This window comes from Ochlerotatus camptorhynchus, unplaced genomic scaffold (genome assembly GCF_037179485.1).
Source record: "Ochlerotatus camptorhynchus isolate MF236.1 unplaced genomic scaffold, CSIRO-AGI_Acam_v1.1 ptg000324l, whole genome shotgun sequence".
Taxonomy (NCBI): Eukaryota; Metazoa; Arthropoda; class Insecta; order Diptera; family Culicidae; genus Ochlerotatus; species Ochlerotatus camptorhynchus.
The window spans coordinates 1,277,147-1,294,221 of record NW_027040812.1 but is presented as its reverse complement, the minus strand read 5'-3'; the positions used below and the strand labels follow the sequence as shown (position 1 = coordinate 1,294,221).

Genomic DNA, 17,075 nt, shown 5'->3' with positions numbered 1-17,075 from the left:
TGGATCAATGCCAAGAACGTATCGTGAAACCCTAGCCACTGCATGTAGTCCCCATCAAACTCAGGAAGCGAAATGGTCGGTAATTTTAGCCCAGAGAGAGTGAAAGCATGCAAACCAGATTCAGGCATGCGAGCGTGTTGGATCTGGAATCTGGAACTCTTGACCAGTTAAAATATAAAATCTGGGAAAATCTTGAATGCTCCAAAATATCCTGTTTTTAACATAATGCTATTGAAATCAAAGTGAATTGGTCAGTATCATCATCTGGAATTTATTTAAAGTACTAGAATGGTTATGAATTACATGTTTAAATAAATTATATATAGCAAATAACTTGTTAGCGATGCTAAATCATCCAAAAGTTGAAAAGTATTGACACAGTGTGCTCAAAAAGTTTAAATATCCATTACGCAGCAGTTCAAAAATTGAATTAAATGTGGGTAAAACACTGCAGAAAATATTTTTTAGAATTGTTTTTTTTTTTATATAACTCTTTTAAAAGGAATGAGAAGCAAAGAATTAAGCTAATTTGATGGGATGGATTTTTTAAAACTAATAGTCGATGTAGTCCTTACTATTTGATGCAGTACCAGAATATAAAGATTTTATTAGTTTTAAATAATTCTAATATTACCCTGAGTTTGATCAGATCAGGATCTTGAAATGATTATAAATTCCGGAATTTCTTTTTTTTCTTGGGTCCCAGATCATGAATTTTTTGCTAGTCTGAATTTACTTGGAATTCTTCACAGCCCTTTTTTTTTGAGTTCCATTTGAATGATCCAAAAATTTCATCATACTTATTTTCTGGATTCCCCTAAAATAATCTTTTCCAGTAACATTCATAGCAGAATTCATAGCATTACCTCTTTTAATCTCTTATACATACTCTACAATTCCACAATTCCCTGGACTCCCTGTGTCCAGTTTTCCCTATGAAATTCTTAAAATAATAATTTATTTTCTTGATGAACTCTTCAGAATGACTTTCACACTCTTCTCAGACTTATCCGATAATTCTCTTTGAACTGCGTTGTAGGTAAGGTCAGAATTATTTTGAAATCCTCTTCAGTATTTCCTAAGTACTCAAGTACTTTGCCAAAATGGACTTGAAAGTCTCCCAGAAATTGCGCATATTTCCGTTAAAATGTATTAAAATTTTATTAAAATCAATCTCCATAGAAACATTGGACAGAATTCCTTCGAAATTATTCTTACGATTCGTATCAGCATACTCCTTAAGTTTCATCATAAGAATGTTCTATGATTTCTCTTGCGGATTGTATTTCCTATATTTACAAAATCTCCATGCAATTTTCATCAGAGTAGACAAGAAAATTGACACCGTCTTCAACCAAAGGTTGCACAGACTGAGTATTAACCACTAAACAACGGACAACACACCACTCCCAGTAGATCAGTAGGGAAATTTTCAGGTTGTCAAATTTTGCATCGGCTGTAGCGGGAATCGCCGCACGACCACGAAGGCCAAAAAGATGGATGGAACTCTGCTCAGAGTTAGCTTGAAGTTCTCCTTTGATTACACAAGGAATTCGCCTCACCCTTCACTGTGAACTATTTTCAGAATTACCTTCAAATTCCAATAATGTCCAACGTTGATGGCCTTTAATAATTAATGTAGCAACTTTGGATTTTTATTTTTTATTAGGGGTTAAATGAATTGCAGTGATACTTTTAAAGCAACATGTTTAAAAAATCTGGGAAAATCTGGAACATATTTAAAAAATCTGGAAACATACGTCGTCTGTCTGTGTATCTGGCAAGACGACGAAAAATCTGGAAAATCCACTGCCCTCTATCAACTAATTTACAACACTATTCATATTGGTAAAACTGCACTTGCTTCTTGTAATTTATTGTCGATCTGAACTGCTATACTACACGAACGCACTGACAGCTGAAGGTGAGTATGCAAAACAGCGTTGCCAGATTATTTTCGGGCTTATCGGTATCAATGGTTTTAAAAAATCGGTATTTATCGGTATTTACAATTTAAATTAATTGTTTGTTGCGGTTTTCAAAAGCGAAAATTTTAACTTTTGGACTAAGAATTCTAGACTTTCTTCAAACTTCCTCCAGAAGAGCTTCTTTTTCCTTTCTCTGGAAATTTTTTCGGATTTTTTGAGAAGTTAATTGAAATAGGGTATACGTCCCTAACCTCGGTCTAATATGCAGCCATCGATTACGTTTTTAATCATAACTCATCAATGAATTTACCTGCAAACGATATTCTACTGCTAAATGGTATGCTTAGATATGCTTATCATGTCGTTTGCTATCAGAAACCACGAAAAGTTGAAAAACTTACTTTTTTTAAGACAATAACTCACGAGGGAAATGTATGTAATATGGGTCTATTGTCCCCAAATTGGGTCTATTTATGGATGCAACTTCGTCCTATCTTGTTTGATCCTCAAAAAAACGCTCTTGGTAACGTTTTCTGATGTATTTTTTTTTATCACTATCACTGTTAACTTAATGCTCTTCATTCCTCAAAACATTTCTTAGAGAAAATTTTACGAAAACTACATTAAATCACTCAATTTAAAAATTAAAAATTAAAAATTTCGCTTATCGTCTTTTGACCGCAGAATATCTAAATCAGAACATTGTGATGTTCATTATACAGGTTTGGCAGAAAAAATCTCCCTTCCTGTTCGTTCCTTATCATCCAAATGCAAAACAACATTGTTGACGTTACTCTTATTGCTATATGCTGTCAAATGAATTTCATGGGCCAAAGTTAGGAACATAGAAAAGAAATGTGTCCCTAAAGTTGGGTCCATGATTTACTTGTGAAAACGTTGTTAAACAATTAAAATAAACATAAAATATTCAAACAGTAACTGTGAGTTTTACGTCTAGTGTGTATTATCAGGTAATTCCATTCAATAAATGCCATAATCAGGCCATTTGATGATCGTCAGTGCAACCTTCCCATCTTAACCTTATAAGTCATGGCGGCTAAAAACTCCGAACATTGTGATATTCTCAACCAGTTTTATTACTTACGAGAGCTGAAAATGTATTGAAATGTTGTGATATAAATTGATTTGTGTGTGGTACACATTTATCAACCATCAGTGATCAATATTTTCCTTATTTTTTGTGTAATATTCCTTAATTAATTATTTATTTGCGTGATAGGCCGAATGAAAGGACTAGACCCACATTACATACCGTAACCCTATTCCCAGGAAATTTCTTTCGAATTTTCAGGAGAGGCAAAAATTCGGAAGATTTTCTAGGGAATGTTTCAATTAGCTTTTTAAAAAAAATCGAAGAAACTTCCAGAGAAAGGAGAAAAAACCTCTTCTGCAGAAAGTTTGAAGAAAGTTCTAGGAAAAGTCGGAAAAACATCAGGGGAACTTGCAAGCAAAATATGGAAAAACTTTCGGGGCAAATTTAAAGCAACTTTCGGAGAAAATCGAATGACACATCCAACGGTTTCGGAAATCTGAAGAAAATTCCAGGAGTAGCGGTTTCCTAGGGAAGCTCGGGAAAGCCTTCCAATGTAAGTCGAAAAAATCCTCCGGAACAATATCATGGAGATAGTTCGATAGATACTTTCAGTAGAAGTTTAAAGGAGCTTCCTGGAGAAGATGGAAGAAACTTCCTGAGGTAGTTTGGAAGATACTTCTTGAGTTAGTTTGGGACAGTCGAAAGACAGTGGAAATCGGTGGAATCTTCTAGGGTAAGTTAGCACAATATTCCGAAGGAAGCTGCAAAAAACTGGCTGGAGAAGATGAAAGTACCTTGCAAGCAAAGCCATAAGAAGCTTCCGCTGAGGGAAGTCGAAATAAGGTGGAAGAAAGTAACAGGTAACAGTTAGAAGATACCAAAGCAGCACACTACCATCACATTAAGTTGCTGCAACTTGATTGTAACTGGAGTAAGTTACATATAAGTAACCACAACTGTTCAGGTGACAAGTGTGCTGCTAGGGTAATCAAATAAACGTCATAAAGTTAACAAATTATCATTCTGATGGACCTTTTCGGTAACATTAGAGATAAAAATATTTTCCGATTCCTAGGACTGACCGGAATAAGCCAACAGCTGATTCTTGATTCCTAGGTAGCCAAAAACAGAGAGCAAATGGAAACACTAGTCGAAAGAGTATCAAGCATAAGACATTTTTAAAGCAAGGCCCACAAACTTTAACATATTCCAAAAGATAAAAGTCTGTCACAATAGTTTTGTCTGACAAGTGAGTACGGGCAGGTAATAATCATTTTGATTATTAAAAAAATCGGTATAAATCGGTTTAAAATCTCAAAAATCGGTATTCTGAGGAACCTTATTTGTATATCGGTATTATGTTCAAAAATTGGTACAAATACCGATAAATCGGTATATCTGGCAACGCTCATGCAAAAGAACAATCCTCGATTCGTTTCTTTCGGGTCTGTTCGTGTCTATGTTGCCAATTTCTTCCGGCGAAAATCTACTTATGTCTTTATAAGTGTCCTAATTGGGGTGTTAAACCCGGACCCGATAGACATAAATCGCATGAAAGTGACGTTCAAACAATGATTCATGTTTATGAGTGCTTCAATACTACCCTTCCAGCAAATAAGATGCATAATGGAATAGATAAGGAACACCGGGGCAAGTTGAAACGGTTTTTCCAAAGTTAAACTTTGAGGCTCTTTGTAAAATAATAAAATAACATAAACTCGATGTTGTTGCACGCACTTGAAAATTTTCGCCGAGATTCCAACAGCCAAGTAAGCCTGCAATTTATCAGAGATATCAGCTAACAAACAGATATTTTGCAGAGATATCAGCAAAAGTAAATGCCGAGGTAATCGGCTGTTGGAGATTTTACCGAGCTAGATTAAGTGTGCATGAAAAGTTTCTTGAAAGCGCCTTCTATATGAAAAAATATTGAATCATGGATAATAACACAAAAACTTACAATTTTATATGTGATTAGGCTGATGCAAATTTTATTTTTATTTTATGTCACCCCCTTACAACATATTGAAGGCGAAAAATTAAATTCAGACCTATTGAGAGTCGTAACTCGCTCTGCGCTTTTTCTCAAAACAATACAAAGAATAATTTCATTATTAATTTATAAATACATTATTAAATGAGGGGGTTAGAAGGAAAGGGGTGTAAGTGACTTTGATCGATTCTCTTCATTGACTTTCTCTTTCGTTAATAATGCAGCTGCAAACACATTCCTTGATTCGTGTGCCATTCTGGATGCTAGACGAGAACATCCTTTATCAAATTATGTGGCAGAAATAGCGCAAAATCTGTTTGTAAAGCTGTGGCTATCAAAATAAAAAGTCGATGAAGAGAACCGATCAAAGTCACTTACACTCCGTTCCTTCTAACCCCCTCAAATGAGTTTAATTGAGTGATGCCGGACATAAAATAAAAGTAATATTTGCATCAGCCTTATGACATAACAAAATGGTAGTAAGTTAAAACATATATTGCAGCAGTTTTGCGATGAAAATTGCCAGAGATTAACTAGCCTTCGGCTAAAAATCTCAATAATAAAGACAAAAAAAAGATTAAAATTGCGGTGGGTAGTGCACAGAAAAATATGCATAAAATATTAAAGAAATAAGCGCACAATAGAATACATTTTATTGTTTTTTTTTCTTCTTGATTTGTTTTTCGTCGATCTTTTTTTTCCGTGCTGAGCAACAATGCTACCGACGCCAGGGAGGCAGCTCCCACACCTGGACCCTACCTATCGACCCATCAACTCATTAGCCGGGGACCAACGGTTTTACTTCCCTTTCAAAGGAAGGCGTGATCAGAGATGTTATGCCTCAGAACATCCCGGCGGCACCGACTGGGATTGAACCCAGGCCTGCTGGGTCGAAAGTTTATCACGCTTACCACTACACCACCGGCGCCGCTATGAGGCAAGATGAAATGCTTTAAATCTTTCTGAAAAACTCATCTTTTATCTGGAATTCTACCCTATTGCAAAACGCAGGATAAAATACTTTTTTCAGAAGAAAAGTAAATTTGTTCCGTTTCAACTTATCCCGCATTTCAACTTGCCCCGATGTACCTTAACTGGCAGATTTTCCATCGTCTGCGCTCTTGACCGATTGAAAAAAAAAACTGAATGACACGCGCTCGATCGCGAGGCATTCTGCCCTGTGCCATCCGTGTCATCCTGATGGAGACAATGCTTTACCATTAGACATCTAATCGGCACAGAGCGTTGAAACCATGAAGCAGAAAAAGTGCATAAATAAATAAGAATGGCATAAAATTAAATGAAATGATACAAACGCTCGGGTCGTCCGACGCCAGTTTGCTGCTCGGAAGCAATAGGGATGATCCTGTAGATTACAAGGATGTTTTACTGCACGCTCTTCATAGTCAGCCAATTTGATGAGTTTTTATATTGGAAGTATGTCATGCAAACTACAACAAATAGGACACTTATTTAAATCTTTAAAAAAAATCCGATCTGAATGCAGACATCCCTTACCGATGACATATTGAGCCCTGGAGAGTCCAGAATGCACATCGCAAGCCACCAACTTCGGCAGACCGCCTCATCAGTTTTCCACGGGGGCTGCAGACATAAATTTTCATTAAAAATAAACATTTATATTTTTCACCGTACCTACAATATAGAGAGAAAAAAATCCCCGGAGCTCCAGGGCACGTTTCAGCTCCGTTCAGAGCTCACAACTGTTGATGACTATGTTTCTACGTGTTCGAACAATGTTTTCATAACCTTCCATCCCGTACTGTTTTTGCCCTATTCTGAGCACTGTGTTACCTGGCCGTGCAACCTGTATACGGTTCAAACAGATGGACCGGTCGAACATGTTCAACAATTAAAAGTATGTCAATATTTGCGTGCGTGAAATGAAATCGTAATACGACCTAGATGAAGCGAAATGTGTGATGAGCTATGTTGATTGGAGAGTAAATCTGTTGATTGCACGGTTACACGTTTTAAAAACTATATATATAAAAGTCTACCAAATATAGCCGCCTAACCATAGTTAATACTAGATTTGGCGTATATTTTCAAATAAATGTACGTTAATATAAGCGCAATGGCAGTTAACCCATAAATGCACATTTTTTTTTGCTGTGATTTTTTTTCTTGTGATAGGTATATATTGCACTTACTGTTACGGAACAAGAGATATAAATTCATCCTACCGTATTTGTCGGCTAATGTGTAAACTTTCGTTGTAATGCAAAAAACGGCCCGAAAAAATGTTGTTTCACCATGCGTAAAGACAAACATAGGTATGTTGCCAAATGGCAACACTATGCATTTAAGGGTTAAATTAGAAATATCCGCCAACTTGTTGGGTTTGGAAAACGCTTTTCGATCGAATGCAAATCAAGATGCAGTCAGCTAATGGTAATAAAGTGCTAGATCTCCCTCAGCTCAGTCGATAAAGGTGCAGTGATAAAGCAAGATCATGACTGAATGGCGGCTGAGTGGGTTCGATTTTCGGTTCGTCTAGGATTCTAATTGAACAATTTATTGACTTCTCTAGGCATAGACTATGATTGTGCTTGCAACAGAATGATACTAATGCAAAAATGGTACATACCTAGAAAGCTCTCAATTCCACAGTTGTTAATTGAGGGGGTTAGAGAGAAAGGGGTGTAAGTGACACATTCCTTGATTCGTGTGCCATTCTGGATGCTAGATGAGAACCTCCCCTTTATCAAACTATGTGGCAGAAATAACGCAAAATCTGTTTATAAAGCTGTGGCTCAAACGGGAAAGTCGATGAAGAGAATCGATCAAAGTCACTTACACCCCTTTCTCTCTAACCCCCTCAATTAACAACTGTGGAAGTGCTTAAAGAACACTAAGTGGAGGGCCGGCGTAAAGTCCCAGTGGAGACAGTTTTTTTTTTTTTTTTTAACTCTTTATTTGTTCCAAATTCAAAATAAATTACATTTCATTTTTAACCTAGGTGCTCCAGTTACTGCAGTAACGTACCAGCCTTAATTATTTTGATATATATCTAAGTGTTTTTACATTGTTCATGTCTTGGCAATTAAGTATTTTAATCAGGTTTTTTTTTTAACCTGCATGTCAGTATAACAATTGATATCTTAAAACTAAAAACTAAAACTAAATCTTATCTAAGTATAAAGGGAATTAAACGAACGATTTTTGCCTAAAATTATTCATTATTTTGTTGGACATTTGTTCTAAAGTCTCAACATTCGAAATTCTATGTACCTCGGTAGTACTGTACCAGGGAGGCAACTTCAAAATCATTTTCAGAACTTTGTTCTGAATCCTTTGAAGTGCTTTTTTCCTGGTAAGGCAACAACAAGACCATATTGGCACAGCGTAAAGCATGGCCGGTCTAAAAACTTGTTTAAATATTAGAAGTTTGTTCGTCAGGCAAAGTTTGGATTTCCTGTTTATAAGAGGATACAAACATTTAATATATTTTTTACATTTAGCTTGAATGCCCTCAATGTGATCTTTAAAAGTTAATTTTTGGTCAAGTATTAATTCAAGATATTTCACTTGGTTTGACCAGGAAATTGGAACTCCGTTCATAGTGACTATGTGACTACTACTAGGTTTCAAAAACGAAGCTCTAGGCTTGTGTGGAAATATTATAAGTTGAGTTTTGGAAGCGTTGGGAGAAATCTTCCATTTTTGTAAATAAGAAGAGAAAATATCTAAACTTTTCTGCAGTCTGCTGCAAATAACACGAAGACTTCTTCCTTTAGCGGAAAAGCCTGTGTCATCAGCGAACAAAGATTTGTGGCAACCCTGAGGCAAATCAGGGAGGTCCGAAGTGAAAATGTTATACAATATAGGCCCAAGAATGCTACCCTGAGGAACTCCTGCTCTAACAGGTAGTCGATTAGATTTGGAATTTTGATAATTTACCTGCAGTGTTCTGTCAGTTAAATAATTTTGAACTAATTTCATAATATAAAGTGGGAAATTAAACTTTTTCAATTTAGCAATCAAACCTTCATGCCAAACACTGTCGAATGCTTTTTCTATGTCTAGAAGAGCAACTCCAGTTGAGTGGCCTTCCGATTTGTTTGAACGAATTAAATTGGTAACTCTTAAGAGTTGATGAGTAGTTGAATGCCCATGGCGAAATCCAAACTGCTCATCTGCAAAAATTGAGTTCGTATTGATGTGAAGCATCATTCTATTCAAAATTATCTTTTCAAAAAGTTTACTTATTGAAGAAAGCAAACTTATTGGGCGGTAGCTAGAAGCTTCAGCTGGATTTTTATCCGGTTTCAAAATTGGAACAACTTTTGCATTTTTCCATTTATCAGGAAAGTATGCCAAATGGAAACATCTGTTAAATAATTTTACCAAGAAAGACAAGGTACTCTCTGGGAGTTTTTTGATGAGGATATAGAAAATTCCATCATCACCTGGAGCTTTCATATTTTGAAACTTTTTAGTTATAGACCTTACTTCGTCCAACATTCAGAAAATCTCGAGAAACCTGATTCTCAATAGGACTAGTAAGACCCAAACTGAAATTATGGGAACTCTCGAATTGCTTAGCAAGTTTCTGAGCTTTTTCCAAATTTGTGATCAAAATTTTACCACCTTCTTTAAGCGCTGGAATAGGCTTTTGAGGTTTTTTCAAAATTTTTGTGAGTTTCCAAAAGGGTTTGGAACTCGGGTCTAATTTAGAAATATTATTTTCAAAAGTTTTGTTCCTCAGGGCAGAGAATCGCTTTTTTAATTTGTTTTTGCAAATCCCGCCAGATAACCTTCATGGCAGGATCGCGTGTTCTTTGATATTGTTTCCTACGGACATTTTTAAGACGGATCAAGAGCTGAAGATCGTCGTCTATTATAATTGAATCGAATTTAACCTCGCATTTTGGTACTGAGGCTGCTCTTGCTGCAACTATAGAAGTAGTCAGAGATTCAAGAGCATAATTAATTTCATCTTTGGTTTGCAAAGGAATGTTTGGATCGAAGTTATATTCCATAAATGTTCGATACTGCTCCCAATCAGCTCTATGGTAATTGAAAGTAGAGCTGTTGGGATTACAAATTATTTCTTGGGATATTTCAAAAGTTACTGGAAGGTGATCAGAACCGAAGTCAGCATGGGTAACCAGTTGGCTACAAAGTTGACATGAATCAGTTAAGACCAAATCAATAGTGGAGGGATTTCTTGCAGAAGAAAAGCATGTTGGGCTGTTTGGATATTGAATAGTGTAATAACCTGCAGAACAATCATCAAACAGAATATTACCATTGGAATTGCTTTGAGCATTATTCCATGAGCGGTGTTTTGCATTAAAATCACCAATAATGAAGAATTTAGACCTATGACGGGTAAGTTTCTGGAGGTCACCCTTGAGAAAATTCTTTTTCTGGCCTACGCATTGGAATGGCAAATAGGCAGCTATAAACGTAAGTTGTCCAAATTTTGTTTCAACAGAAACTCCCAAAGTTTCAAAAACTTTGGTTTCAAATGAAGAAAGAATTTTATGCTTGATTCGTCTATGAATAATGATGGCAACGCCACCACCGGGTCCATCAAGACGATCATTTCTATAAATCAAGTAATTTGCGTCCTTCTTAACCTTATGGTCAGTTTTAAGGAACGTTTCAGTTATAACGGCAATATGCACGTTTTGAACTCTCAAAAAGTTAAATAGCTCGTCTTCATTATCTTTAAGAGATCGAGCATTCCAATTTACAATATTTAATGCTTTAAAATCCATTACTTAATTTTAAAGTCATGACAATATTATTTGCAAATTTTACTCCAGTTTGAATAGCATCAAACATGGAGTTAGATTTAAGCATATCAGAAATCATGTCAATTAATGATTTCTGTAAAAATTCCATTTTAGGGGCAGTAATGCTTCCTAAGTCAAAATTGTCAAAATTTCCGTTAGAATTACTTTGGTTAGTATTTTGATTTCTACCCGCTGCAATAGCAGCATAGGTAGCTCCATTAACTCGCTGAACATTGTTAGCAGCGAGGGGAGTAGGTACAGATGAAAAATTTGAAGCAGGGGTGATATTTGTACCTACGGGTACGAATGTAGAATTTGTTCCTCGCTGACCGTTGTTAACAGCAGAGGAATTTATACCTGGTCGGAAACGTGGAGCGTTTCTTACCTGTCGGTTAGAACGAGATTGTAGGATCGCTTTGCGAGTCTTACATTCCCAAAAATTGGATTTGTGGTTTTCATCACAATTTGAACATTTAAATTTCTTAGGATCTTCCTTCACAGGACAGTCGTCCTTTGCGATTGACAATTCATGCATTTAGCTGGTATGTAGCAATTTTTAGTTCCGTGACCCCATCCCTGGCACTTACGGCACTGAGTGAGGTTTTGGAAATTTCCTCCAGTCTTCCTGAAGTGTTCCCACTTCACTCGGACATGGAGCATAAGGCTAGCTTTTTCTAAGGCCTTAAGGTTGTTTAGTTCACTAGACTTGAAGTGAACTAAATAAAAATCATTAGAAATCCCGTTGCGCGAATCGCCAGAACGGGATTTCATTTTCATTTTGATTACTTGGAGTGGCACAACTCCAAGTAATTTTGCCAGTTCATCTTTGATCTGATCCAGGGATTCACCACTGGGCAGTCCTTTCATGACAACCTTGAACACACGTTCAGTTTTGGTGTCGTAAGTAAAAAATTTGTGCTTCTTCTCAGTAAGATACTTGAGAAGACATTTAAATCCGTCCAAGGTTTCAGCCAATACACGGCATTCACCCCGATTTGTAGTGAAAACTTAACTTTCACGAAGTTCAAAAGTTCCATGCGAAGAGCATGGAAATCGGAAGTGGTTATCACAATAGGGGGAATCTTTTCCTTCTTGGCATTAAGCCGGGAAAGTTTACTAGAATTTTTCTTGGATGATGGATCATTCTCATCATCCGTGAGCAAATCAAATTGATTACTCAAATTAATTTCTTCAGAAGGGGGGTCAAGAGTTTGCCCCTTTCTTAAACGCCATGGCGGCAGTAAATTTTTATCCAAATCGACTTCCAAGCAGATTACTATAAGAATCTGAAGAATCGAAGAGGAATTTTCCAAATCGATATCCAAGAAGGATTACCTCGGGTAGGGTCCAAGCAAGGATCGAAGAGGAATAAAGTTGAACAAGGTAGAAATTTTACAGGTTGAGCACTGAAAAGTGCTGTTTAAATTTGTTGTAGCTTTAGGTAGTAGTAACACTTCCTTCAGTAAAAAGCAAATAGATCCGCACGGCCAGAGAGCACGATGCGGACATCCAGTGGAGACGTAATAATGCCAAAGAAAAGGTTAAAAATAGCCCTCGATGATATTATTCAATGCGATTACAAGCTGTGATACCGTAGCTTCGAATCAATGAGCTGGATTACCGAGGTGAAGCAATCGGTTAAGTTGTGTGAGTAAAACCCCTGTACGATACAAGCAATTAGTGACGTCACTACTTGCGTTTACGTTGATTTTTTTTTTGGTTTACTAATACAACAATAATTCACGATCTGCTTCACCTCTCTCTCTGTATCACATTGGCTTCGAACATCAAGCTAATAAAACTTACCAGCTACAATTCTCACCAAACTGTGGATTTTAGCTTTACATCCGAGCGCGACCCGAAACATCCATCCCAACTGACAGCAGTAAATTCGTGTCTAGCATCGGTGTCGAGTAAAGAGAAATAGCAAACTATACTTTATCTTTGTAAGTAGACGATGTGCAACGGAATCATTTTTGCGTCGAGTAAACTCTCAGCTACAATTTTACGTGTTGTGAACAATCATATCATTCGATTGAAGATGAATCAATACAACCATTCAATCAATTCTGTGAAAACGAATTCTTACATTCCCATCATTTGAAGAGCCCCTTTCTCATTCGAACCTCATTGTCACTGTCAATTGAGTCACTCGCTATCATTTGATATACGACAGTGGAGTATGGAAGAAACCCAACAAAATAGTCCCGAACAGACAAATCGACCCAATGTCGGATCAATGTAAGTCAACATTTATGGTCAATGTTGGGTTGATGTCGAGTAAATTTTGGGTATATGTCGGGTTAATTTTGGGTAAATTTCAGGCTGGGTTGGGATTTGGTAGAAGTCAGGTTGGTGTCGGGTTGGCTTAGCTTTTTCGCCGGAATGTGTGTGTGTATTTCCTCTAACCCCCACTGGCCGGCAGTGTTATTATGGAAGGACTCTCTCTATAATGTCGCATTTATGGTCATCACCAAAACTCGCGACGGACACATTATCAACACGTTCCCGGGCTAGTTCATCAACCGGAGCGATCGGGCTCCAGGGAGGCAATGAAAATCGACACCGAACAATGGAACTGAAGCTGCGTCGTATATTTTGGAGGTTATATTCAAGGTCAACCGAGCCATTCAAGGCAAACACAGGCAAAACACGATATATCACTATACGATAACTTTATGAAAACTTGAAACTACATTTCAGCACACAAATTGACAATCTTAAAGCCACAAAGTGTTTAATTCGCTTACGAAAAATACGCAGCAAAAGAAAAACACGTCAGCTTTCAAGCGCGGCCTACTGCGATCTTTTTTCTGGCTTACACTCAAAAAATTCCACACGTCATCAACACATGATTTTGCGCATATTGTGAAACACATCCATTTCATGTGTGAATTTTGTGCTATGAACCATGCCCGAACACTATGGATTTGAATTGTGACACACTTGGATTCTATGTGCCTCATATGGTGATATCAATAGCTTTGCACATCATAGTTCAATATTCTACAATATTCTACTTTATCGACTTCTACTTTACCGACTCTAAAAATGAATCGACAAATATATAAACAAAACTATCAGAGGCCAGATCTGTCACATATCTTTTTAATGGATCTGATTTGGGATTCGATCATGGACTGTTGGGGTGAGCTGCTGCCGGAGTCTTCGTTCGATCTCACTGTGCCACGGTTGTCATCATATATGAGGCGGGTTGATAGGATAAAGTCACAACTCTTGCTTTCGATGTTTACCTTTCTGACCAAGCAATTCACATCGTATTGAAGTGCAAAACACTTTAAATCCATCTGTTTTGAACAGTAGTGTGAAATCGATGATTGAAATTATTTTGGAATCCAATATGGCGACTTCCGGTACGTGAAAAACTTTCAAATACCTTACAATATGGGTATTTTCGAAACGGGCACGCTGTGTATAGGATGGAAATCGATTATAGACACAATTTTCGAATCAAGATGGTGACTTCCAGTTTATGAAAAACTATCAAATACCTTACAATATATGTATTTTCGGAACGGGGACGACGTCTAGAGGCCGGAAATCGATTATTGACGCTATTTAAGAATCAAAGGTGGCGACTTATGGTTTATGAAAGTGTCAAATAAATTATATAACTTATCTGTAATTACTCTTATTATATTTACAGGAATTGTATACATTAAATGCTGAACAATATGTGATACCAGCGACTTGGCTGTGGAATGCATGTAGAACTAGAGGTTTTCTAATAACAAGTGGAAATAGCCTCAATAGTACCTAGCATTGTAATGTAAGTAATTAGTTGACAAATGTATTATGCCCTAGTAAGTATGACTCGATATGCTAACGTTTGCGGTAGTAATTTAGAAAAAAAATTGCAAATTGTTCAAATTGTGTTGTTTTGTTGATCACGTGTTTGATTTTAGCTCAAGTATTTTGTTTCAACGTGATTTCCATTTTTTTATATAAAATCTCGACTTTATCTTTACATAACACCCTGGTACTTCGGATTTCAAATGATTAATTTTTGAAAGCCTGAAAGGTGGGATTTTTAGGCGAAAAATCTCCGGTCACGTATTCGTGATGAAAATTCACCTCCCTGAGCAACGCGTGCAGAATAGAGACCGTTGAAAAATATACTCATCATCATTATCATCAATCATCAATAAAACCGTCTCACTCTACTCTGGTCATCGATTTTCTCTATCTCAAAACACTAACAAAGTTGCTGTAGCAAAAATCAACCGCCGAAGGAGTTCCAGATTCGTATCGTCGTCCAATGATTCCACTTCACGCATCATAAGCAGATGATTAGTCACGAAGCTTTTCACCTTCCGCAAGTTCCAGTGTCCACATCCATATAACTCATTTGCATGACCGATGGTCAGGCTGATTGATTTTGCTGCCGAGCTGTTTACCCGACTACGCAGCAAGTTTCATTATTCATTGAATTTAATATGACTGACTTCAAATGTCACCCATTGCTCTTTTCACCTGTACACCCATATTCGGGAAGAATAATTTTTCAATGTCACAGTCAAGACCTCTTTGAAAATCTTGTTTGAAGTAAGCTAGGCGAAGCGGTAGCACTATGATAGTGATGTGGTCATATACACGAATAATACAACATAGGCAATGATTCAACCAGTTGCCTTAGGGTTCCATGCTGATCGGGTGAGTCGTTTCTTCGGATTAAAAAAAAAACAATGAGCGCAGCCCTTCGAATGGATTCACATGCAAACCTAATCGCTGAAATTGTGTCTGCTGCAGCATTGACCACATTTTATCGATTCCCCATATACCCATATACACAAGGAGAGTTCTAATACTATCGCAGTTCGGCAAGGACGAGCGCAAAAGAGGGTTGGTACTGAAGCATGTAAAGGTTGCTTGCTCCTCAGCTAAACGGAGCCCCATCGTAAATGAGTGTGCTCCAAATGTCGACTGGAGAAATTTACGATTATCGATACGAAACTATGGTATTATTACAAAATCAATACCAAATGAATTATTAATGAACCTCTAGCAGAAACCAAGCTAAAGCGAAACTGTTTTGATCTAATTTTTCAAGCCGAACAAGGAGAAAAACGGATTAGAAAATTCAACCGTTCACTTACCCGTCTCCTCAGCACTTGACGGTTTGAATGTTCGCTTCAGATAAGAATTAGGAACACAAAGCACACAATTAAATTAATAAAATGAACCAATTGTCCTCAAAAAAATGTTTCACTAAACGAACTATATTTTTTGGGAAAAAGTCCACTGCAATTACGATAATACGCACCGAACCCTGGCTCGCACAGGAATATATCACCAACTATGACAGATGAGGAAAAACAAGTTGATCACAAGACAAAAAAAAATGACACCATGCATAACATTGAATATGCAGCATACGTCAAAAGAAGAAACGATGGGGCGCATGTCCGTTTCAACGTTTCTGTCGTGGCGCGTGCTACATCGTAACGTAAACAAAAACTCACAAACCGTATGAATCCTGCCACCATCGAATATCCTTTGGCGTTATGTCTGCAACTGGACTCTTTTAAGATGGCAAAGTTCGACTTCGAAATTTTCTAGCTCGAATTGAATTGAACGTTGCGTTCCACCGTCAAGAGCGATTCTTTTTCATCACATAGTACATTTTTATGATTATTCGTTTTGATCGCAGCATCCTCGGTTGACTAAATTTTTTTAGTCAAAACTGTTTTAAGACCGCCCTAGGAAAAAATCCTCTAATTTACTACGCAACTGATGATCAATTGAGTGTATTCAGTATTCAGTATTCAGTACAGTGTCAATGTCTATGAAGCTCGAGGCTTACTCTTATGTGTCTATGTATGTATGTATGTATATATGTATGTATTTATGTAAAGTATGCCACTCATTGTTGCAAGACACAGCCATTAGACAGTGGACTGTCCACCTGGTATGACTTGATCAAGTACGATACCTGGTTGTATTCAATTTACCACAGTATGAAGGGCCTTAAACGGAGGGTGGACCCGTAAGCAGAGACACTTACGCATGATCCACGGGAGCAAGAAAAATCTCCTTCCAATGATAAAAATATTCCAATCCTATACAGAACAAGCAAACGAGGGGATGTCCTTATGAGTGGGGAGAAGAGCCCACCTGCAATTCACTAAATGTTAACAACAGGGAGTTGGTAATTCCACCCTCCCCGTCCAAAGCGTTTCAATCAGGTCCCATCCCAACCCAATGTAAGCAAAAATTAACCCACGGTCATCGATCATCTCAAAACCACAACACACCACGACAAAATATGATTAAGTTTACATAGTTGAAGATGCTAATTTCAAATAACAGAC

The 17,075-nt window shown here is 37.2% G+C and overlaps 1 protein-coding gene across 1 annotated transcript in view; it reads right to left on the bottom strand.

Moving 5' to 3' along the window:
* The window catches only part of LOC135707999 (protein Fe65 homolog), a 358,036-nt gene extending 341,999 nt beyond the window's left edge, over positions 1 to 16,037 (bottom strand). The window contains exon 1 of the mRNA XM_065229931.1: positions 15,861 to 16,037. The gene's annotated coding sequence lies outside the window, so the exon portion shown is untranslated. The remainder of the gene's footprint in view (positions 1 to 15,860) is intronic.
* Between the last annotated feature and the right edge of the window lie 1,038 nt (positions 16,038 to 17,075).